Source organism: Uloborus diversus, chromosome 10, assembly GCF_026930045.1.
Source record: "Uloborus diversus isolate 005 chromosome 10, Udiv.v.3.1, whole genome shotgun sequence".
In the NCBI taxonomy this organism is placed as follows: Eukaryota; Metazoa; Arthropoda; class Arachnida; order Araneae; family Uloboridae; genus Uloborus; species Uloborus diversus.
The window spans coordinates 82330565-82356421 of NC_072740.1; the positions used below are offsets into that span (position 1 = coordinate 82330565).

The following is a 25857-nucleotide window of genomic DNA, read 5'->3' on the forward strand; positions in this document are numbered from 1 at the left end:
AGTTGCAGAGCTTAAATATCTATTTTCTAAAAGATATTGTGATTCTAAGTGGCTATCAAAACCGTTCAAGTGAAAAACCGCCTATTTTCAAAGTGCTATAGCTCAAGTTTGTCACCTCCCATCTTCTTTTCGTTTATACCATTAGAAAGAACACATTTTTTCCTTTCAAAATAAGTTTTTTCTTAGATGGTATTCGTTCAAATAAGGATAAAAAAACGAGCTTGAAATTACACTCCTGTTTGTGAAAATTGCAACACCATGAAGGAAGGAAGCATCATAGTTGAATGAAATTTAATACACAGTTGAGTGGTAATAGTACAAATAAATGATTACATTTTCAAACCAAGGAAACAATAAAAAGAGATAGAAATTAGTATTTTGTGTGACCACCATGCACCGCAATAAGAGCTGCTACACAACTTGGCATGGAGTGAAACAAAGTTTGAATATCTACCTGCAGAAGAGTATTCCATATTGTTCATATGCGCAACCAAAGTTCATCTGTTGAAGCAACAGGCCGAGGATCACAAGCAAGACGCCGCCCAACGATATCCCACACATGTTCAATCAGCGACATATCCGGGGAATATGCAGGCCAGGGAAGAAGCTGTACCTGCTGCGAATCAAGGTAGGATTTGACAGCCCTGGCGACATGTGGACAGGCATTATCCTGCTGGAATACAGCCCCTGGCAATCCTTGCAGGAAAGGACTAACTTGGGGCTGTAAAACTTCATTTATGTATTGGATACTGTTCAAATTGCCCCCAATTCATAGCAATTGTGATCGTCCATGATATGCTATGGCACCCCAGACCATAACTCCGGGCGTTCGTGCACTGTGGCCTTCGATAATGCACTCCGGAATGTGCCGTTCACCGGCATAGTGCCCAACACGAATTCAGCCATCATGGTGCCACAAATTGAAGCGGAATTCGTCAGAAAAGCAGGCATTGCAGCGTTCCTTTATTTCTATATTTTCCTATATTTCTTAAAAAGTTCCTATATTCCTATAATTCCTACATTTTCCTATAATTTCAGTTTTCCGCTTCCTTTTTTTTTTGTGTGTGTGTGTGTATGTTTCTGAATTTCAGCTACTACCTTTCCTTCCCGCAAGCCACGCGCAGACGCCATTTTATCTTTCATATTGCACAGTCTGTAATTGACCCGTGCAAATCTCAAACAGTGGATTCTCACAGCTCATGCAACACGTCAAGGGCAAAAAACACCTGAATGCAACAAGAAGTAGCAGAGGCCAGATGACTTTGTTTGATTCAAGTTCCTCCGCAAGTGTAAATCCTGATCAAGGTTCAAGCTCGACTTCAGCAGGCAATGCAATTGGTCTGCAGTTAAGCAGCAACCAGTTGGTGGCAAAAGCAGAAGCATTGTGGATCATGAAAGTGGCAGAATCAAATTTTTCATTTGCTTCCTGCAAAGATCTAGTTCCACTTTTTCAAGTGATATTTGAAGGTCACCCTGTTGCAAGCAAGATGCAGCTCAGTGACCAGAAAGTTTCTTATATCTTGTCGCATGGTCTTGGACCATATTTCCAAAATGAAATTATCACAGAGCTGAAAAATTCAGCCAATTTTTTCACTTTGGCATTCAATGAAACCACGACTAGTCAAGTAAAAAAACAGCTTGATACATATATCAGGTTCTGGAGTGCCAAATCAGATAACATTTGCAGTGCCTATTTAAATTCAGTATTTCTAGGTCACGCAGTGGCTGACAAAATCTGTTCCAGCCTGATAAATGATTTAAACGACATGAAACTGCCATAAAACAAGCTCTTAATGCTAAGCATGGACAGCCCTAATGTGAATAAGGCAGTGGCCAAACAGGTAAATGAGAAGTTGGCACTCCAAAGTTTGCCAGAGCTTATAGACTTTGGCTCATGTTCTTTGCACAAGGTGCATAATTCATTTTCCAAGGCCCTGCCAATTCTTTCGTTAGATGTGGATCAGTTTGCCAATGATCTTTTCAGATTCTTTAAAATGAGTGCAGCTCGACAGGAAGACTTAAAAGAAGTTCAAAAGCTTCTGGAGACAGAACAAAAGTTTTTGCTGAGACATGTCAATTCCAGGTGGTTAACTATAGGCCCCGTCATTAATAGAATTATGCTCATATATTCCTCACTGTGCGAGTACTTTACAAGTTTTTTGCCTCAACAAAAAACTTTTCTTCTACTGTTCAGTCAAACAGCAAGTACCAAAGGATTGTAAAACTTTTAAAAAATCCTGAAACACTGGCTCAGCTTCAGTTTTTGGCTGACATTATTAGGACTTTGGAATCGTACTTGAAGTTATTCCAAAATGAGGGACCTGTAGTCCATCTACTGTACAGTAAAATGAGCGAGCTGCTCAGAAACGTTATGCAACATTTTATTAAGAACAGTCTAATCAACAACCATGAAGGGCAGCAGCTTCTGGATATTGACATTAGTGTGTTGGATAACTTGAAACCACTCAAAGAAATTGATGTGGGCATTGCTGCCAGGAAGACTATCATAAAAATTAAAGAATATGATAGAAAAAATTTGAGGTATGAGCTGCGTAGTTTTTTGACAAAATTAACTACGGCCTTAAAGCAAAATCTGCTCATCACAAATGGCTTCCTCAAAGATTTAGAGATATTACACCCCTTGTTAAAGAAGGAGTCCCTGGATAGCACAGTCGTTAGGCTGTGCTCAAAGATGCCATCTCTGCAGCTGACAAATAGTCAAATCGACAGCATTGTCAGAGAATGGCAAGTATACCGTGTAGACGAAGAAGTTGAAGCAATAACGAAATCTTTTTTGTGCAACACTAATGATGAAAATGCTGCAGTAAAATATGAAAGAATTCATTCATATTGGTCGAAGATGCTAAAGCTAGCATCTAGACTTACTGGATCAAAAAAATATAAAAATATGTCATGCCTTGTAAAAGCTTGCCTTTCGTTATTGCATGGCAATGCTGATGTTGAGAGAGGCTTTTCAGCCAACAATGCAATTGTTTGTCCTGAACGATCAAGACTTGGTGAGAAAGCCATTATTGGCTTAAGAAATGTAAAAGATTCAATACGCAGGAGTGGAGGGATTTAAAATGTCCCCATTACGTTAAAATTGCTTAACTCGGTTACAGAGGCCCATTCGGCCTATAAAGAAGATAAAGAAAAAGAAGTTCTTCTGCAACAAGAAGAAGCGAAAAGAAAAGCAGAGTCTGAAAGTGAGCAAAAAAGAAAAAAAAGTTAAACCAGAAGAAAAAGCAGAAATGGAGGACCAAAATAAAACCTTGAAAGACTAGTTAAGTGCTGCTAAAGCTTTGCTGAAAAGTGGAAATGAACGCTAACAAAAAGCCATCAAGAGCAAAAATTTCCTAGAAATGAATATAGCATTCGGAATGCTTGAAACGAGGACAAATAAAGTCAATGTACTTGGCGAACAGCTTGCCAAAGCTGAGGAAACTTCAAAATAGTTTTATTTTTTGTATCTTCAGCATTAATAACACTTCCTTTTTAAATCTTGTGTTTCATTTTTATGCTGTACGATATATTTACTACTTTTTTGCTGAAAATTAATGATTTTCACTTATACTGTCAAATTTTCAGTCATTTATGACACTTTTTTTCTTTATCATTATGTTGTCATAATTACATGTCATGTCTCATTACGTGTCATAGAAGTCAAAGTATTCTCCATAAGTTAATTCTTTAAATGATAAAATTTGATAATGTCTCATACATATATTGTGAGTCAAAATTGTGTTCAAGAAATGTTCTTTTTAAAATATATATATATATGATTTTGCAATTCTTACTTTGAAAACATCGGATGTTGTAGGAATAATTCTATTGTCCAAGTGTAAAAATATATATTTTGCAGTCACTTTATAATATAGAAGTCGAAGTATTCTCCATAAGTTAATTCTTTAAATGATATATAATGTCTCATCTATATATTTTGAGTCAAAATTGTGTTCAAGAAATATTCTTTCTAAAATACATATATAATTTTCATGTTGTGACGTATGGGTTGGACACATACTTGCATTTTATAATATATCAGTTGTTTTGCATCCTGTCGATGTTTCGATAATTTCAATAGTTGAAACCTGTTTTAACATATGCTAACTTAATCATCTTATTTCCTATAGTTGTTCACTGTGTTGCTTGTTTTCAGGATTTTTAGGAGGTCTTAGACAGTTTTTGTTTAACCTCTTATTTTGCTGTTTTTGAAGTAAAATATTTTCATATAATGGTATTTTAATATGATTAGTGTCTGCTGATGTTCATACGAGAGCAGTTCTTAATTTGAAAACATCAGAAGTTGTAGGAATAATTCTATTGTCCAAGTGTAAAAATATATTTTGCAATCACTTTATAATATAGAAATTGAAATATTCTCCATAAGTTAATTCTTTAAATGATATATAATGTCTCATATATATATATTGAGTCAAAAATGTGTTCAAGAAATATTATTTCTAAAATACATATATAATTTTCATGTTGTGATGTATGCGTCGGACATATACTTGCATTTTATAATATATCAGTTGTTTTGCATCGTGTCGGTGTTTCGATAAATGAAACCTGTTTTAACATATGCTAACTTAATCATATTTCCTATAGTTGTTCACTGTCTTGCTTGTTTTCATGATTTCTAGGAGGTCTTAGACAGTTTTTGTTTAACCTCTTATTTGCTGTTTTTGAAGTAAAATATTTTCATATAATGGTATTTTAATATGATTGGTGTCTGCTGATGTTCATACAAGAGCAATTTTTAATTTGAAAACATCAGAAGTTGTAGGAATAATTCTATTGCCTAAGTGTAAAAATATATTTGGCAATCACTTTATAATATAGGATCATTCCATACAGATTCAACGGATGAGTGCGCTCGACCATTTTTGATTTTTTTGAAACTCATATCCCAAAAAAAATGCATATGAATGATGCTTAAAACCACTTTTATTTTTTCTCTAACCTTAACCCTTGATTTTTTAGAGGTCATCAAAAGTCATTTTCGCAGTCAAAAATGGGACTTTTAGACATTTGCATTTTGGCCAAAATCTATTTGAATTACATTTATGGCAGTTAATTTTACACTTTGATGTTAAAGTGCATAAGATGATAGTCTTACATGCTGAGTTACGTGGCCGTAACTTAATAATTAAAATAATGGCAACAGGTTAAAGTTCAAGGTCAAATGTAAAATTTTTACTCATTTCAAAGGGTCATAACTCGCTTAGGGGATAAAAACACAAAGTGAAATATTGCAAGAACTAATCACTGGAGTCACACTAATGAGAAAATATAGCTGTAATTGTGTGTTTGTTTACCCTTTATAAATTACAGCCCTTCAAATATCAGAAAATTGAGAAAAATGACATTTTTAGACCCCTGTAAACCAAAAGGGGATGGAATTAAAATTAAAATTTCTTGACCAATTGAATATTCCATTCTAGTACTATACATGTTATATATATATTGTTTTGTGTATTTGGTTTGTAAAAAAGATACAGGTCTTTGAAATTGAGCAATTTTGCTTGTTAATTTACGCACTAAAACAGAAATAAAAAGTGTGAAAACTTTATTGCACTTTCTTAAATGGCCTATATAATATATTATACTGAAAAAACATATTTTAAGTATAAAAAAATATTTTAATTTGATAACTTAGAAATATTTGGACATGAATGAGTAGTTCATACTTGATTGCCAGCTTAAGTAGTTAATTTATAGACTATCTAGACACACAAATTTTCAATACACATTAACATATCTAAATTGCCTTAAACATATGCAAAAACATTATGCATACAAAATTGAAAGTTTAAAAAGCGTGTTTTTTATTTCTTGTTTGAGTGTAGTTTTGAAAAAATGAACTCACCTAGTAGTCCTATAGTTGTAATGGTGACTCAAGTATATGGCGTTTTGGAATGCTTTACCAAGGCACATTCATAATTTGATACTTTGAAAATGTACTAGGAGCATGACAATGACAGGAGTTCTAAATTTAGTGATCAACACAAACTGTGTAATACCTTTTTTGACAATAATGGGCATTTTCTTTTGATAATCTTTTTAGTAACATGCTATTCTTCATACCTATTGCTAGGGGACAATAATTTTACAGAGATAATATGTAAATACGATGGCATAAAGCAGTGATTAAATGTTGTATTGGGAATTTTATTTGCAGAGTCAAACCTTTCTTGCAGCATTTTTTCAGCTAGTTTAATATACTGAATGCTCACAAGGATACATGCAATGTTGAGTAGCAAAAATGCAGAAGGTATGCATTTCTGTAGGAATTAAAATGTGACTTCTAGTAGTTCTTTGCAAGCTAATCTTAGTAGTATCAATTCTTTTTACGGTTCTTCTGATTCTGTTACAATGTCCATTACCATGTGATATTGCATAGAAATGCCATTCAGCTCTCAAGTTGACATCCGTTTCGTGATTACATAAATTAAGAAAGTTCTTTCTATTCTTGTTGTGTATTTGAGTAAAGTATTTCAGTACGCCACATGCTGTGTCACCACCAGAACTATAGTACTACTGTGTGAGTTCATTTTCTCAAAACTACACTGAAGCAAGAAGTGAAAAACGCACCTTTTTTTCCCCTTTCAACTATGTAGATAATGCTTTTGCACATTAGGCAAGTTACATAACTTAATGTACAGAGCGTATGTCTGTATGAATTGAAAATTTGTGTGTGTAGATAGTCTATAAATGAACTACTTAAGCTGTCAATCATTATTAACTACTCATTTATGTCCAAATATTTCTAAGTTATCAAATTAAAATAATTATTTTTAAACATAAAATATCGTTTTCCAGTATAATATATTATATAGGCCATTTAAGAAAGTACAATAAAGTTTTCACACTTTTTATTTCTGTTTTAGTGCATAAATTAACAGGCAAAATTGCTCAATTTCAAAGACCTGTATCTTTTTTACAAACCAAATACACAAAACAATATATATATAACATGTATAGTACTAGAATGGAATATTCAATTGGTCAAGAAGTTTTAATTTTAATTCCATCCCCTTTTGGTTTACAGGGGTCTAAAAATGTCATTTTTCTCAATTTTCTGATCTTTGAAGAGCTGTAATTTATAAAGGGTAAACAAACACACAATTACAGCTATATTTTCTCATTAGTGAGACTCCAGTGATTAGTTTGTGACACATTTCACTTTGAGTTTTTATCCCCTAAGCGAGTTATGACCCTTTGAAATGAGTAAAAATTTTACATTTGACCTTGAACTTTAACCTGTTGCCATTATTTTAATTATTAAGTTACGGCCACGTAACTCAGCATGTAAGACTATCATCTTATGCACTTTAACATCAAAGTGTAAAATTAACTGCCATAAATGTAATTCAAATAGATTTTGGCCAAAATGCAAATGTCTAAAAGTCCCATTTTTGACTGCGAAAATGACTTTTGATGACCTCTAAAAAATCAAGGGTTAAGGTTAGAGAAAAAATAAAAGTGGTTTTAAGCATCATTCATATGCATCTTTTTGGGATATGAGTTTCAAAAAAACTAAAAATGGTCGAGCGCACTCACCTGTGGAATCTGTATCGAATGACCCTATAGAAATTCAAATATTCTCCATAAGTTAATTCTTGAAATGATATATATATGTATATATATATATTGAGTCAAAAATGTGTTCAAGACATATTCTTTCTAAAATACATATATAATTTTCATGTTGTGACGTATGGGTCGGACACATACTTGCATTTTATAATATATCAGTTGTTTTGCATCCTGTCAGTGTTTCGATAGTTGAAACCTGTTTTAACATATGCTAACTTAATCATATTTCCTATAGTTGTTCACTGTCTTGCTTGTTTTTAGGATTTTTAGGAGGTCTTAGACAGTTTTTGTTTAACCTCTTATTTGCTGTTTTTGAAGTAAAATATTTTCATGTAATGGTTTTTTAATATGATTGGTGTCTGCTGATGTTCATACGAGAGCAATTCTTAATTTGAAAACATCAGAAGTTGTAGGAATAATTCTATTGTCCAAGTGTAAAAATATATTTTGCAATCACTTTATAATATAGCAATTAAAATATTCTCCATAAGTTAATTCTTTAAATGATATATAATGTCTCATATATATATATTGAGTCAAAAATGTGTTCAAGAAATATTCTTTCTAAAATACATATATAATTTTCATGTTGTGACATATGGGTCGGACATATGCTTGCATTTTATAATATATATCAGTTGTTTTGCATCCTGTCGGTGTTTCGATAGTTGAAACCTGTTTTAACGTATGCTAACTTAATCATATTTCCTATAGTTGTTCACTGTGTTGCTTGTTTTCAGGAATTTTAGGAGGTCATAGACAATTTTTGTTTAACCTCTTATTTGCTGTTTTTGAAGTAAAATATTTTCATATAATGGTATTTTAATATGATTGGTGTCTGCTGATGTTCACACAAGAGCAATTCTTAATTTGAAAACATCAGAAGTTGTAGGAATAATTCTATTGTCCAAGTGTAAAAATATATTTTGCAATCACTTTATAATATAGAAATTGAAATATTCTCCATAAGTTAATTCTTTAATTGATATATAATGTCTCATATATATACAGTCTGAGTAAAAACTTTAAGGCCAGTATAATTTTCTTTGAAAAGAGGAAAATGAAATTAAAGGGATTTTAATATTATTGTATTATTAATTATTAATGTTCATGGGTAAGAAATAACGCAATAGACAGGATTTGTAAAGAATGCAATAAGCAAAAAAGCAGTGGTTTATTCAAAGTTAGCATTTCAGCTTGAGTAAAAACTTTAAGGCCACTAGTATTTTTAAAAAACTGCAAGTACTTATACTGTAATAAGTGTCACCTCAGCTAACAAGATTGTGGAAACCCTTCAACTTGCAGTTTTATGATTAATTTCTTCAAAGTTTTTGTCCTACTTGTGACGATATCGTAAGGTAAAAAGTTAACTGTTCAAGAAAGGGGGCAGATTGAGCTTTTTCTTCAACAAGGATAAGTAGGTGTACTATTGCGAAAAAATAGGAAGATCGAAGATTGAAGTCAACATTTTTGTTTGATTTAAACACAATTAGAGTAAAAAGAAAACCCGGGAAAATTTAAAGCTTTGTCCTTGTGTCATGGAAGAAGAGTTTGGAAATTATTACATTACCTGAAAAGTACTCAACCTGAAAACTTATTCAGACGATAGGTTTTAATGTTAGCCATAAACGATATATAACACAATTAGAAGGTGTGGAAATTTTATTCATGCTGCAAAATTGCTTAAACCTCATTTATTGAAAATGCACAATATAGAGCTTTTCAACTTTAGCAGAGATTTTTGTGAAAACAGTGGTTATTTTGTATCATATTTTGAATTTTTGCTTCTTTAGTTGTTTACAATAGAAGTGCAAAAGTTTGTAACAATTTAAAAATGAATCCATTGGAAATTATTTGATTTAAATTTTTACTAAACGTTAGTACGTTCAATTTATACACAATTATTTAAAAAGCATCTTACTTGATTTTATTTTGTATTAAAAATCTTTTTTTTTTTGGGGGGGGGGGGGAGGTTGGCAGATTTGACACTATGTTTCACTAATTAAATAGGATTTAACATGTTCAAAAATGTTTTTATTAAAAAAAAAAAAACTTTATAAAAGTCACAAAATAAATAAATAAATAAAAAAGGAAAGAAAAACAAATATGCAGCAATTTATTTCACTTTGCGTACACAGATCACCAACAAATGGCACAAGATGCAAAAACATGTTTTTAACTGAAAGATTTTATAAGTATGATCCTATCATTGATATATATATATATATATATATATATATATATATATATATATATATATATATATATATATATATATATATATATATATATAAATATATATATATATATATATATATATAAATATATATATATATATATATAAATATATATATATATATATATATATAAATATATATATATATAAATATATATATATATATATATAAATATATATATATATATATATATATATATATAAATATATATATATATATATATATATATATATATATATATATATATAAAAGTTTATCAAATGGTACATAAAATATCAATGTTTTTAAAACACAAAACTTTATATTTTAAATGCATAGGAGTAACATTTTCGTAAATGTTTTTAACATCCAGAAGTAGTTAGCTTTTTTTCAAGAGACGATTTAATTGTCATCTTGTGTTTTCTGATCAGGCATAATCCTGGTGAACAGTCAACAGAACTTGCTAAAAGTCGTAATTCAAGAAATATTATTTGATAAAAAGAGTTTCATTTTGAGAATTAAACATACATTTTAGAAAATGAACAGTTTTGGGATTCTTACCCTTTTCTATTGACAATTGATCAAAAAATAAAGTAATTGTTACATTTACAAAATATTGAATTAGTTTTAAGTAGTAAAAGTGAGAACAATATTATTGCGTTCAGAACTGCACATTATTTTAAATATTTTCCAATTTTATTTGTTGCTATTTTCTCACTTTTACTATCAGCACAATGTGTAGCCAGTATTATATCAATGATTTTAAAAATTATTTTTAAATACAGTACAATAATCTCATCATTAAAGTGAGATCAGAATGAGAAATGTTGAAAGATGTTAGGATACATTTTTAAAAATTAAATTAGAAATGCACTATGTATAAAATTAAACAATGAATGCTAGTTCACTCTGCACAGTATTAAAATACAATTATTTTACATATTATACAATTACAAAAACATAAAAGATGTATTCAAAGCAGATAAGTATAAATGCATATCACCACCATATATATAATATGAAAATAGATAACCTTTTGGCTTTTAGAAATGCGCAACTGCAATCAATTGCATTGATTTATCAGTATTGTTTTACTGTTGATTTTTTAAACAAAACAGTTCATGAGCTTTTATGCAGAAACGTTTGTTATTACCAATATTAGTTAAAGAAATTCTCAGAATAGGAAAACAAACAAGTATTAGAGCCACTGATAGCTTGTTACAATCATATTTGAAAATATTTTCAAGACAAACAGAAATAAATTTATCTTTCTGATAATTGGCTTTTAGAGGCACTTAATCCCACTACATTTTCTGAATGAATTCCTGTAATAGGTTGTTTAATTCCAGAAATTATTGAATTCTCGAAATTAGAAATGAAAAAGAGAAATTATGAAAGAAGAACAAAAGTAATATTCAAGCCACTACTCGAGGATTGTAATGTGTCAGAAACGAACTTGAAAGCATGCTACAAGACAAAGCCAGTTTCAAAAGAACTTTATCAGGCACCAAGAAAGCCCCTGCAACTGTATAATACAAACCAAGCTATGATGCTATTATATCAAAAATGTAGTACAGCATGAGACTCCATAATTTTGTAAACCCGAAATCCTGAATTTTTTTCCCTTAAATAATAATAAAATAACAGAATTAGTTATTTTCCCCCTAGATTTAGGTAATAAAAATTAGTAACCTGGTAAAAAAGTTGACAAATGTGGTAGGGCTTTTTGATCATGTAATTACGTAGAATTCTCATATGTGATACGTTTAACAAATCAGGTCAAAATGACAATATTGCAGCCGAACATATTTGAGTAAAAATTGTCAAATTAGCCTCAGATTTTCAAAGTAGATACTCCTGATTGTCTAAACAACTGTTCTAGAATGAACAGCAGTAGTAAGGTTGGAAGAAAATAGAAAGCCAATGGTGCCTTGGGACAGATTGTTACCAAATGTAATCATATAATGAAAAACTGCTGTAATGAAAAGAGGTGATATGAATCAGGGAAGATAAAGCATGCAAGGTCATACATCACAAAACTGCGGCTATAGAAAGAAATAAACGAAAAAAAAAAACAATTACAACAAATCAAAACAATAATAGTATGAAAGCTTAGTTTTCGAAGCTTTGATATGTCATTTGATAATAGAAGCAAAAATTCCTTGTTTAGCCAAGTGGATTTATGTGTTGAAAGAAGATATCAGAATTACCACTGCTGCCCTGGGGCAGATTGTCACCAAACTGCAATCTTATTGTAGAAAACTGCCATAATGTCATGAGAAGATATGAATTAGTGAAGGTAAAGCATGCACATTCCCACATACCATTAGTTTCGTTTAAGAAAGAAATAAAAGACAAAAAAGACGACTACCTCCAGTCGAAATGTAATACTACAAAAGCTTAGTTTTTGAAGCTTTTATATGTCACGCGGTAACAAAAGCAAATATTCCTTATTTCAGTACGGTTTTAGGAAAGGTAAATCTTGTGCAACTAATTTATTACATTTCTATGACAAAGTTACCATGGCTTTGGACAATAAGAAGCCTGTAGATGTTGTTTACATTGATTTTCAAAAAGCTTTTGATAAGGTACCGCATGTTGCTCTACTTAGCAAATTAGCTGATATAGGAATAGGAGGGAAAACTTTCATTTGGGTAAAAAATTGGCTGACCGGAAGGAAACAAAGAGTAGTTGTAAGGGGAAATTATTCTAATTGGAGTGAGGTCTTAAGCGGGGTTCCTCAAGGGTCAGTGTTAGGGCCTGTTTTGTTCATTGTCTTTATGAACGATATTCACAAAAATATTTCTGGGAACATGAATTGTTTTGCTGATGATGTCAAAGTTATGGGGACTGTAGAAAAAGGAGTAGACAGTTAGCAAAGGAGTAGACAGTTTTAAGAGGGCCATTGGTCTTCACTGGGGATTGTAAATAGACTAGGACCAGTCTAGCTGGGCCCAGAGCTTGTTGCTGGTCGTCACTTTTGTATTTGTATTTGTATTTGTATGTTGAAAGACGATGTGAGAACTACATCTGTTGGGCTGGAGCTGATTGTTACCAGAATGCAATCATATTGTGGAAAACTATAATAATGCTATGAGACAGCTCAAAACAATGAAGATTAAGTGTGCAAGTTCCACTCTAACATTAGTGCAGTTTCAGCTCTTCACAAATTCTACCCAGTAAAAAAGTTGACAAATTTGGTAGCACTATTTGATCATGTAATTACATAGAACTATCTCATATATGATACATTAAACAAATCAGATCAAAACGACAGCAATATTACAGTTGAATGTATTTATGAGTGAATTTTGTCAAATTAGCCTAAGATTTTCAAAGTAGATATTCCTGAAAGTCTAAACAGTCGTTCTAGCAAGAGCAGCAGTGGTAAGGTTGGAAGAAAATAGGAAGCCACTGGTGCCTTGGGACTTGATTGTTACCAAAATGCAATCCTATCACAAAAAACTGCCATAATGTCATGAGAAGGTACGAATCAGTGAAGATAAAGCGTGCATGTTCCCACATAACATTAGTGCAGCTTCGGAAAGAAATAAAAGACAAAAAAAAAAAAAAGAAAGAAAAAAAAAAAAGATTACCTCCAGTCGAAATGATGCTACAAAAGCTTAGTTTTCGAAGCTTTTATATGTTATGCGGTATTGTATTTCTAAGAATGCAAACAAATGAGTGGCAACACTTTGAACTGGACACGAAACTCATTCAACCAATCTCACTTACGAATCACTCCATCAACCATCGACCCTATGCTGTGCAGCATGGTAGCTCTATCAAATTGTTATCAAGTTGTAGTATTTAATTAAAGCTAATTATTTTCTATGTGTGCTAAATGTTAGTAATAAATGTGTTTCTTGTGCTACCTCGGAATTATCTAATCAATACGCAGAACTCAGACACCTATGTCACAACAATAAGTTTGCCGACGAGAGCAAAATGACATTAATGTAGTAAAGTACTTTTTTGAATTTAAATCACGTTTTTATATCATCAATTATTCAAGTTGTGTGTTTTAAAAGTTAAGCATCATGGATCCTGAACAGCTGCAACTTTTTATAGATACTATGAATAAAAAACAACTATTAATTCAGCAGCTAGCTTCAGTTTCAAAGCCGCCATTGGAAACTAATGCAACAACAGCTCCTGTTATAAATATTTCTCATGTTCCACCATTTAAGAACTTTGATCAAAAGAAAGAACAGCTCCAATATAACAAGCAACAATTTGAAAACTATTTAATGATGAAAAATTTATTTGAAGATAAACAGAAACGTGCTCAAATGCTATTAAATTCAATTGGAGCATTTGGTTATAATATTGTTTCTTTAACCGCACAGAGGACTCCAAATGACCTTGAATATGAAGAGCTTCTGAAGGTCTTGGAAAGTCATTTAGCAGCAAAGAAGAGCCCATTAGTGTCACAGCATTATTTTTTATCGACTTATCAAAAGGAGGATAGCTCTATTTCAGAATATATTGCAGATTTACGACGAGATATTGTTGACTGTGAATTTCATGCTACTTGTGAATGCGGAAAAGAAGTATCGGTAACTGATATTTTTCTTCAAGCTCAATTTATTCGAAGAATTAAAGACAGTTGGATTAAAGAACAAATTCTTCAATCTGAGTTGACTGAATTTGATGATATTATTGCTAAAGCTATAGCGCTTGAAGCTTCAAAAATCCAAAGTCGTGAGCTGTCAAAACCAGTGTCTCGAACTATCAACTTTTCTGATTCTAATGATATAAATAAGGTTTCTAAAATGCAGCGGAATTCAAGAAACATGAAGCCTCCAATTAAGAACAATCAAAGCATGAATAAAAATGAACCTGGCAAAAGTCAATTTGGTAAATTAAAACGAAGAAATATCGACTATGAAAAATTGGGAATCAATAATGTTAGCCTCATTAATTTGTGTTTTCTTTATACATGTTGTGCATAAAAGTCGATATAATTACGCATTAAACTTACTATACAATTAGTCATCACTAGAATGAAGTATTTTGTTATCAACGGAACCAAACCCCTATTTTAACACTATTATTGGGTCTCAATTTACGCGGTTTCGATTTACGCTGCATTTCTGTGGAACGTAACCCCCACGTAAAATGGGGGTCTACTGTACTTTGACGATATCATAGTGCAGAGCAAAAATAAAACCGAATGCACTGAAAATCTTACGTGAATATGACTTGCATTTAAACAACAAGAAATGTATATTTCTCTAGACTCGAATCAAATATTTGGGACATGTGATTGAGAACAATAAAATATCAAAATCACCATCAAAAATCAAAGCCATACAACAAATGCCTGTACCAAAGAATATCCAAGAACTACGTCGATTATTGAGCATGCTCACGTACTATTCTAGATTCTTACCAAATGTGTTTATTGCAACTTATCCTCTATGCAAGCTTATTTGAAAACATCAGAAGTTCATATGGACTGCAGAGTGTCAAAAAGCTTTCATCAATCTCAAAAATGAAATGGCAAGTGATAGAGTGCTTGTACCTTTTGATCCAGGATTACCTGTCATGCTGGGGACAGATGCTAGTCCAGTTGGAATAGCTGTAATACTGTCTCACATAGTTGGCGATGAAGAGAAGCCGATTGCTTTTGCTTCCCGTTCATTAACAGATGCAGAGAAAAACTACTCTCAACTCGATTGTGAAGATTTAGCTATCATTTTTGGAGTCAATCACATCTTTGATTACTTATATAGTTGTCGATTTGATAACTGGTAACCAAGATTTATCAAGAATCTTTCACAGAAAAAAAGTTCACCTAAAATGACTTCCGCTCGTCTTTTGCGTTATGTTTCCTTTTATCCGGATTTGACTATACAGTATTTTAAAAAAGGTTTGCAAAATCAAAATGTAGATTTTTTTTCAAGAGCACCTATCAAGCAAACATATACGTCAACTGACATGTGCTTCAATGAAGAAGCTCATCAAATATGTACGGCAAATGTCCTTGAAATATCAAATGAAATCCTGCACACTTAATTATTAAAGAAACAGATAAAGATCCAGATCTATCAAAAACTAAGCAGGACCTTCAGCAAAACTCTCTCAAGAGTGATTATATTTTAGAATAGCAGTATCTTGCTTAAGAGCAATCGAGTAGTTATTCCTAAAAGCCTCCAACCCAAAGTATTGAAAGAACTTCATTCAACACACATTGGAATAACTAAAATGAAACAATTAGCTCGCCGCTACTGCATATGGAAAAACATCGACAAAGACATTGAAAAACTGGTTAAGTCTTGCCAAGAGTGTTCAGCATTCAAACATGGTCCAGCAAAAGCACCCATACATCATTGGGACACACCTAGTGAAAATTGGGATCAAATTCATTTCGATTATGCAGGATTTTTCTAGTGATAGATGCTAAACCTCGTTGGGCAGAAATCAAAGTACTCAAAAATGCCCCAAATTCAGAAGTCACCATGAAACTGCTAAATGAAACATTTTCTATTCATGGATATCTCTTAGTTATGGTTTCTGATAATGAATCCATTTTTATGAATGATTTATTTAAATCTTTTTGCTGCGTGAGTGGAATAAAAAAAAAGTTCATTGCACCAGGTCATCCAGCAACAAACAGACTTGCCGAACGTAATGTTCAAATATTGAAAGAGTGTCTGAAAAATATGACATCTGAAAATATTCCTACCAACTTAAAAATTCAAAAGATTCTTTTCCGCTACATAGCAACTCCCTTAACAAATGGATTATCGCCTGTGGAAATGTATCTACATTGTAAAATACGTATCACGCTAGATGTCATATTTCCACACCGAAAAACAAAATCTCCCCAAAACATCAGACTCGAAGCATCCAAGTGGGAGAGTGTGTATACAAAATTCTTTTTAAACAACAAAGTTACATGGAAACTGGGGACCATAAAGAGAAAACTTGGCCATCTTCATTTTGTTGTGAAATTAGATGAGGGTAAGGGAATAAAACGTCACATAAATCAACTATAAAAATCAGGAGTTCCGAAAAGAGAAGAAAAAACATTGAGTTAAATGGTATTAAATCCATCATTATCTGTGGAAGATTATAATCCTGGGAACTTTCTCGCCTCATACTGATACAGAACATCAGGTAAGGCCACAAGATCCCACTCCCATACCCAGGAAATCCAGCAGAGCGAAGTGTTTGCCAAAATATTTAGAGGACTATACTAGATTAGATTTTTGTCCATTGTCATGTATCATTCCTCCCCCTTCGTTTATCATGTATGTGTTTCTTTTTTAAGTGGGGAAGAATTATTGTATTTCTAAGAATGCAAACGAGTTAGTGGCAACACTTCAAACTGGGCACGAGACTCATTCAGTCAATCTCACTATTGAATCACTCTATCAACCATCGACCCTATGCTGTGCTGCATGGGAGCTCTATACAATTATTATCAAATTATAGTATTTAATCAAAGCTAATTATTTTCTATGTGTACTAAATGTTACTAGTAAATGTGTTTCTTGTGCTACCTCGGAATTATCTAATCAATACGCGGAACTTGGACACCAACGTCACAACATGAGGTAACAGAAGCAAACATAACTTATTTAAACGAGTAACTTTATACGTTTGTAGCATTCTCTACGTTTCCTCTCCATTTTATTTTTACTCTCCATACAGGGATGATACATTCTTATGTTGGATTGGCAACACAGTTTTGTTTACGTGGCGACAGCAAAAAATGATTGTAGTGTCGTTGAATAAAATTATTGATTCTTTGTTCTTAAGTTGCTGTGTCGCTTAGCTTTATATGTTTAAAGAGCTGAAGGTTTATTTTACGGCCAAAGCATAAGCAAAAATATTCGCTTCACTTGTGACCCGGACGAACTTTAAGAATAGAAAATGGAAAATAAAAGCAAAATCAAAAGCTATGCTTCGTCATCGATCGCTAGGGTTAGCATTAAAGTCCCAACGTTTTGGAAACTGGATCCAAAGATATGGTTTCTCAAACTGGAAGCTCAATTTCGAAACGCGTCAATAACGACAGATCAGACGAAATATGATCGAAGCTGAAATATTGTCACAAGTGGCGGACATCCTGATGAATCCGCCAAAAGAAAACAAGTATGTGGCCATTAAAGACAGACTCATTTCAATCTTCGACGAAACTGAGACGCAAAAGACACAAAAATTATTAACTGAGGTGGAGTTAGGAGATAGAAAACCTTCATAATTGTTATGTGACATGAATAATTTATCTTCAGACAAAGTAGGTGAAGCTTTTCTTAAAACTCTGGCTTCAAAGATTACCCACTGCCATCTCGATTATTTTATCTATCAGTGGCGACGATTTAGCCAAATTGGCAACAATGGCTGATAACATTTGGGAAATAAAATTTGCACCACATCAGAATGCCGCTATAGCTTGCTTTGTAGAGGACAATGTTTTTAGTTAAACTTCAACAACAGATTTCAGAGCTATCTCTACAAATTAGTGAGCTTAAAAGGAATTACTCTAGAAGACCTTGCTCCAGAAGCCACTCTATAAATAGGCGTGGTTACGGAAAGGAAAGTGTATGTTATTATCATTCAAAGTTTGGTGATAGGGCTTTTAAGTGTAATGATCCTTGCGCCTGGTCTAACAAAAACAATGTTCCCTCCCCGGAAAACTGAATCCCCAACCCTCCCAGACGACAGAGGAGCAAAGGGGAGAGTTGTGTCGTCTCTTTATTCATGACAGGGAGAGCTCAACTCAATTTTTAATTGATACTGGCGCCGAAATTTCTGTGATCCCACCATCGGCAACAGTAAAAAGAGCGGTTGCAAAACAGGAACTTTTCGCCGCAAATGGAACTAAAAGTAAAACTTACAGGCAAAAGTTGTTAAAATTGGATTTGGGGCTGAGATGAGCTTTTGATTGACCTTTTGTAATAGCTGATTTAAATAAGCCAATAAAAGGTATTTACTTTTTGTCACACTTCCACCTTTTGGTACACCAAAAATCGTAAATTGATTGATGGCGTCACTTCAATTGTCCGCTTTTGGCGACGCCTCCTATGGTGTCGCTTCACCAATGGTTCACGCAGTGCAGAATCAGTACGAAGTGATCCTCAAACGATTTCCACATCTCGACCAACACTCATCAATAATAAAATCAAAAGTCACAAATCAAAAGTCAAACACTTCATTGAAACAACGGCGGCTCTTGTTACAGCTAGTCAGAAGACTCAGCAAAAAATTAAAAGCAGCAAAAGCTGAATTCGAGTTTATGTTGCAGGCTCTTAATAATATTACCATTCCTGATCGATATCCTCTACTGTTCCTCACCGACTGTGGTTATATTTTACATGGAAAGAAAATTTTTTCATCCATTGATTTAATTAGAGCTTATCAGCGAATTCCCGTGCACGAAAACGACATCCCAAAGACGGCCATTCTGACTCCTTTTGGGCTGTTCGAGTTCCCATATATGACATTTGGTTTATGCAACGCAGCACAGACATTTCAGCGATTCATGGATATGGTACTATCAGGATTCGACTTTACATTCTGCTATTTAGACGACATACTAATCGCTTCTCCAGATGAGGAATTACACCGTCCGCACTTGACCATGGTTTTTCAAAGACTCAATGATTATGATTTATGCATTAATGTCGCAAAATGTATTTTTGCCACTTCTAAACTTAATTATTTCAGGTATGAAATCACAACTGAAGGAATAAGACCCCTTCCCACGAAAGTTGATGCCATACAAAACATACCCCAACCAACATCATCCACCGGCTTGCGTAGGTTTTTAGGGATGATTAATTTTTATCATCGCTTTATCCCAAAGTGTGCCGAACTTCAACAGCCTCTAACCTCACTGCTTAGTGGCAAAAGCAAAAATAGTAAAATACCGCTAACGTGGACTGAAGATTCTCGCAGCGCATTTAAAAACCTCAAGAATTCACTCTGTCACGCTACCATGCTGGTTCATCCCTCAGCTAACGCTAATGTATCTCTAACGTGCGACGCATCAGATACGGGCATTGGTGCCATCATTCATCAAATTGACCAGCAAAGAATGCAACCTTTAAGCTTCTTCTCACGGTCCTCAACTGACACGCAGAAAACGTACAGCATGTATGACTGAGAGCTCTTGTCCATCTACACCGCAATAAAGCATTTTAGATACATATTAGAGGGAAGGCCTTTCATTATCTATACAGACCATGAACCTCTCACCTACGCTTTTCGACAGAATTTAGACAAAGTCTCTCCCAGACAGGTGAGACAGTTGAGTTATATCGCTCAATTTTCAATGAATATTCGCTTCGTCAAAGGAGAAGAAAACATTATTACAGATGCTCCTTCCAGGATTGATACAATCTCTGCGCCGCCTCCAATTGATTATGCAACTATTGCAAAATTTCAAGATGATGACGATTTGACAATTTAAAAATTTTAAAGAATAACCCACGGCTGAGAATGGTTCAAATATCCATTCCAGACTCTGACAAATCGATTTATTGTGATGTCTCCACCACGAGTAATCGACCCTACATCCCTCCAAACTTCCACAGAGTTATTTTCTTCTATTCATACCCTATCTCATACAGGGATTAGAAGCACAAGAAAATTAAATACAAAAAGATTCATATCGCCGAATATCAATAAAGATTGTCAAATATGGTGCAGGGAATGCATGGAATGCCAAAGATTTAAGATTCAAAGACATACCAAGCCAGCTCTTATGGACTTCAAGGTTCCTCCCGAACGTTTCCAGCATGTTCACATTGATACAGTTGGACCCCTGCCGCCATGTCAAGGTTTCAGATACTTACTAATGATAATTGATCGTTTTTCAATATGGATTGAATCTGTTCCTATGGTGGATCAATCGGCAGAAGCAGTTGCAAAGGGCATGATCTCAACCTGGATTTCACACTTTGAAATACCACAACGTATTACGTCTGATCAAGGACATCAGTTCGAAAGTCAAATCTTCTCATCTCTGAGCAAATACTTCGGTTTTCAAAAATCCCGAACAACTTACCACCCACAATCAAACGGATTGCTTGTGCGACAACACAGGATTATAAAGGCAAGCTTGAAATGTCATTTACAACAAAGCAAATCTTGGGTAGATGCTTTACCTTTGAATCTCCTCGGACTAGGCTCTGAACTGAAAGGAGACATAAGATACTCTTCTGCCGAGCTCCCCTATGTTTACCCGGCGAGTTTGTTGACACCCTTCCGAATGTCACACATTCAGAGTTTTTACAAAGGCTACACAGTATTATCCGCAACCTAAAATCTTCTACAACGACTACTCATGGTAATACAACTGTATTTGTTTCAAAACACCTTTTGAATTGCTCACATGTTTTCGTCCACAATAATGCCATCACTTCATCTTTACAACCAGTTTATCTTGGGCCTTATGCTGTGAAACATTGGTCACCAAAGTATTTTGACGTTGAAATTAATGGAACCGTCAAAAGAATTTCAATTGACCAACTGAAGCCATGCTTTATAGTACAAGACAACGACGAAAAATCCCTTGAGAACCAAGGACTCGGGGATTTTACAAATTGGTGCACCCAGTGTACATCTCGTGAGGAAATTTCACCGCTGGGCAATCGCACTGATACCACATGCAGTGGAAGGATTGTCAGGTTTCCCTCCCATTTAAAGGATTTTTATTCCTAATCATTTGCACTAGGGAGGGAGTGTGTAGCGCTCTCTATGTTTCCTCTCCATTTTATTTTTACTCTCCATACAGGGATGATATATTCTTATGTTGGATTGGCAACACAGTTTTGTTTACATCACAATTGCAAAAAATGATTGTAGTGTCGATGAATAAAATTATTGATTCTTTGTTCTTAAGTTGTTGTGTCACTTAGCTTTATATGTTTAAAGAGCTAAAGGTTTATTTTACGGCCGAAGCGTAAGCGAAAATATCCGCTTCACGTTTAAAGAGGATATCAGAACAACCACTGCGCTGACCTCGGGCTGATTGTTATCAAAGTGCAACCCTATTGTGGAAAACTGCCATTGTGTCATGAGAAGGTACGAATCGGTGAAGGTAAAGAGTGCATGTTCCCACATAACATTAGTGCAGTTTCAGAAAGAAATAAAAGACAAAAAAAAAGATTACCTCCAGACAAACTGATGATACTATGAAAGCTTAGTTTTCGAAGCTTTTATATGTCATGTGGTAACAGAAGCAAATATTCCTTATTTAAATGAGTAACTTTATACATTGAAAGACGATATGAGAGCTACGTCTGTTGGGCTGGGGCTGATTGTTACCAGAATGCAATCCTATCGTGGAAAACTATGGTAATGTTATGAGACTGCTTGAAACTGAAGATTAAGTGTGCAAGTTCCCACCTAACATTACTGAAGCCTTAGAAAGAAAAAAAAAAGCGATTATCTCGAGTCAAAACAGACACTATGAAAGCTTAGTTTTCGAAGCTTTTATATGTCATTTGGAATAGATGAAAATATTCTTTGTTGAAACAAGTGGATTTATACTTTGAAAGACGATATCAGAATTATCACTGCTGCCTTGGGGCTGATTGTTACCAAAATGCAATCCTATCATAGAAAACTACCATAATGTCATAAGAGAGATCAGTGAAGGTAGAGCATGCAAGTTCCCATGTAACATTAATGCGGTTTTAGAAAGTAATAAAAGACAAGAAGACAACTACCTCAAGTCGAAACAATGATATTACAAAAGCTGAATTTTCAAAGTTTTATATGTCTTTTAGATATATAGAATCAAATATAACTTATTTAAACGAGTGGCTATATATGTTGAAAGATCATATCATAATTATCACTGCTGCCCTGGGGCTGATTGTTACCATAATGCCATCCTGTCCTGGAAAAGTACCATAATGTCATGAGACAGCACAAAACAGTGAAACTAAGCGTACAAGCTCCCTAGTAACCTTTTAGAAAGAAATAAAAGACAAAAACGACAACTTTTTCCACTCGAAACGGATACTATGAAAGCTTAGCTTTTGTATGTCCTGTGGTGATTGGAGCAAATTTTTCTTATTTAAACGAATGGCTTTGTACATTGAAAGTCAATACAGTCAAACCTGTTTATCTCGAACCTGTCTATATCAAAAACCTCTCTATGTCGAAGTTTTTCATTTTCCCTGCACATAAAGTATTATCTCAATGTTTACCCCCATGTTTATCTCGAATCAAATTTTCTGAAAACCTGTATATCTCGAATTTCGACTAAAGTGTCTTTCTTGAATTCGATCCCCAAACGGTCTTTATTAACTTGAATTTGGAGACAAAAAGCATTTTTCTTAATATTAGTCGTCACATAATCCTCCAGAATTAAAACTTTAGGTACAAGAAGCAAGTTTTCCAGCAATTATATCCATTCGGAAACTGAGAGGAAGGGGACATTGTTGATCAGAGAAATTGCTTCCAAAGTTTTATTTTCGAGTCATTGCTCCAATTACTTATTTTTAGAACTTTTTCAAAACCTCTCTATCTCGAAACCTCCATATCTCGATTTTTTTCATCTCTTCTATAAAATTCGAGATAGACAGGTTCGACTGTATCAAAATTGCCGCTGCTGATCTGGGACTGATTGTTACCAAAATGCATGTCTATCATGAAAAACTACCATAATGTCAGGAAATAGTAGGGATCAGTGAAAATAAAGCGTGCAATTTCTCATGTAACATTACTGCAGTTTTAGAAAGAAATAAAAGACAAAAAAGAGGACAACCTCAAGTCGAAACAATGATACAACAAAAGCTTAGTTTTTAAAGCTTTTATATTTCCTGTGGTAATAGAAACAAATATTCCTTATTTAAATGGATGGCTTTATGCATTGAAAGCAGATATCAGAATTACTACTGCTTCCCTGGGGTTCATTGTTAGCAAAATGCAACCCTATTGTGAATAACTACTGTAATGTAAAGAGTTAATATGAATCCCTGAAGAAGGGTGCAAGGTCCCATGCCTCAAAATGCATTGAACTAGAAGAGATAATGATAACAATGAAAAACACAATGATTTTCTTAAAGTCTATTTGACCTATTTGTATAAGTCTTCTCAATGGTACATAATGTGTTGACCTATTGATTTTTAAAATTAAGTAATGTACATCAGACTTGTGATTCATTTATAGATACTGCAAAATGCTTTCAATGCAGAGAATACTTGATTTTAATTTCACTTATATTTATGGTAGAAAGCTATAATTATGAAGAAATTGATATAATCTTGGATATTTATAAAATTATGTCTTAACTATTACAGTAAATTTCTTTAATTATTCATTTGTGCCAAGGTCTATATATTAAATTTAAGGTAAAACAGTAGGCTTTAGTACACAGCAATTTTAGTAGTTACAGATTTTCGAACAATAATTCCCCTATTGAAAGAATTACTTATGAAGAATTGAAATGATTTTACTGTTAATTATTTAATCAATCATTAAGTAATTAGGTGCAAATGTGACAATAAACATTCATAAACATTTTAAACAATGTTTTTCAATAAATAAATAAATAAATAAAAAATCAACCTTCTAATAGCCTAAAACATACAAAAAATTATTTGGAATGGTCTGAAGGTAAAAACTATTCTTCATGTTTTTTTTATTATTATTAACTATTTCCATGTAAATGAGATAAAATAGAAAGATAATAGTAATAAATATATATAAATAATAAAAGAATGATAAAAAGAATAAGGTAACAGAACATTTTAGAGTAAGGTATTCTATGTAGAATTTGAAAGATACTAATATCATTCATTTGGAAGAGGAGTGCCGCAATACGAAGAAATGAAAATTTACAGGGAAAAGCTTTTGAAGTTGAATTCTTCAGGCAATTTGCATTAAGAAAAGTAAGTTTGCTGTGCTCTCCATTGGTTAATATTTGAACAAAAAATGTGTCAAAAAAAAGCAAAATTTTAAATCTCATATTTTGGCACTCTTCTGTCAAACAAGCGATATGTATTATTAAAAGTTCATGAAAAAAATAAATAAAACTGATGAGACATTAAAATAAAAGGTACAAATTAAAAATTATAAAATTCAGTACAACCTTGTTTATCGGGACTAACTGGGACTAAAGTAGGGTTTCCAATTCTGAATGATACTTCGCAAGATTAATGTCGTGAGATTGAGAGCAAAGTTTTGCAGGATTAGAAATCCCTGAAAGACTTTCCTTACAAATGTTTACACCTTTTGCCTAGTATTATAAATGTGGGTGGTATCTTGAAAATTATGTTGGATGAACTAGCTGAGCAATCTTCAATATTCGGCACGACTTTCAAAGCGGCGACAGAAACTTGGATGAAACACTAGATGACTCACTTGCATGACAGTGCAGTACATTAAGCTGCTAAAGTTTTTTATTGTCTCGTTAAAGTGAGAGGTAAAATTAGCGAAATTATTCAAAAACTTTTACTGAGACTGCGACCCAATTAGCGTTCACCGCCATCTGTAATGAATCAAATGCAGTGATGCAGTGACCAACATTAATGAAGCAACAAGACAAGTTAAATTCGATGGAGTAATACACAAATCAAAAAAGATATCATTTTTGTCCGAAATTTGAAGTGTTGAGCAAAAAATTTTACGTACCAAACGATGGTTGCTATTTGATATGGGACTTCGTAGTACTCTACAGTTAGTGTATGGAATTCAAGATAACTACTAATTTATGTAAAAAAATCAATCCTTCCCAAAAACCACAACTTTTTCTATATGACGTAAAAATTTAACTTTTAGAAGAATAAAGTCAATCCTGCGGGATTGACTCTTTACAATCCCGAAATCCCATCGGACTGATATTGGCGTGGGATTGGAAACTCTAGACCAAAGGCAATCTGGAGAATCGAAAATCAGAATAATGCAAGTAAAATGAATAATAAGCAAAACAAATCTACTGGTGGAAAATTGCTAAAGACAAATAGCAATAGCAACTATAAAACAGAAGAGAAAGAGAGGCAAGATTAGGGTATGGGCTCCCATATAATTGCAAGGGGGGGGTCTAAGATATTTTAATCATGGGTTTAG

At 33.3% G+C, this 25857-nt stretch overlaps 1 pseudogene; it reads left to right on the forward strand.

Moving 5' to 3' along the window:
* Positions 1-1256: 1256 nt before the first annotated feature.
* Positions 1257-25629, forward strand: LOC129231074 (uncharacterized; annotated as a pseudogene).
* The last annotated feature ends 228 nt before the right edge of the window (positions 25630-25857 follow it).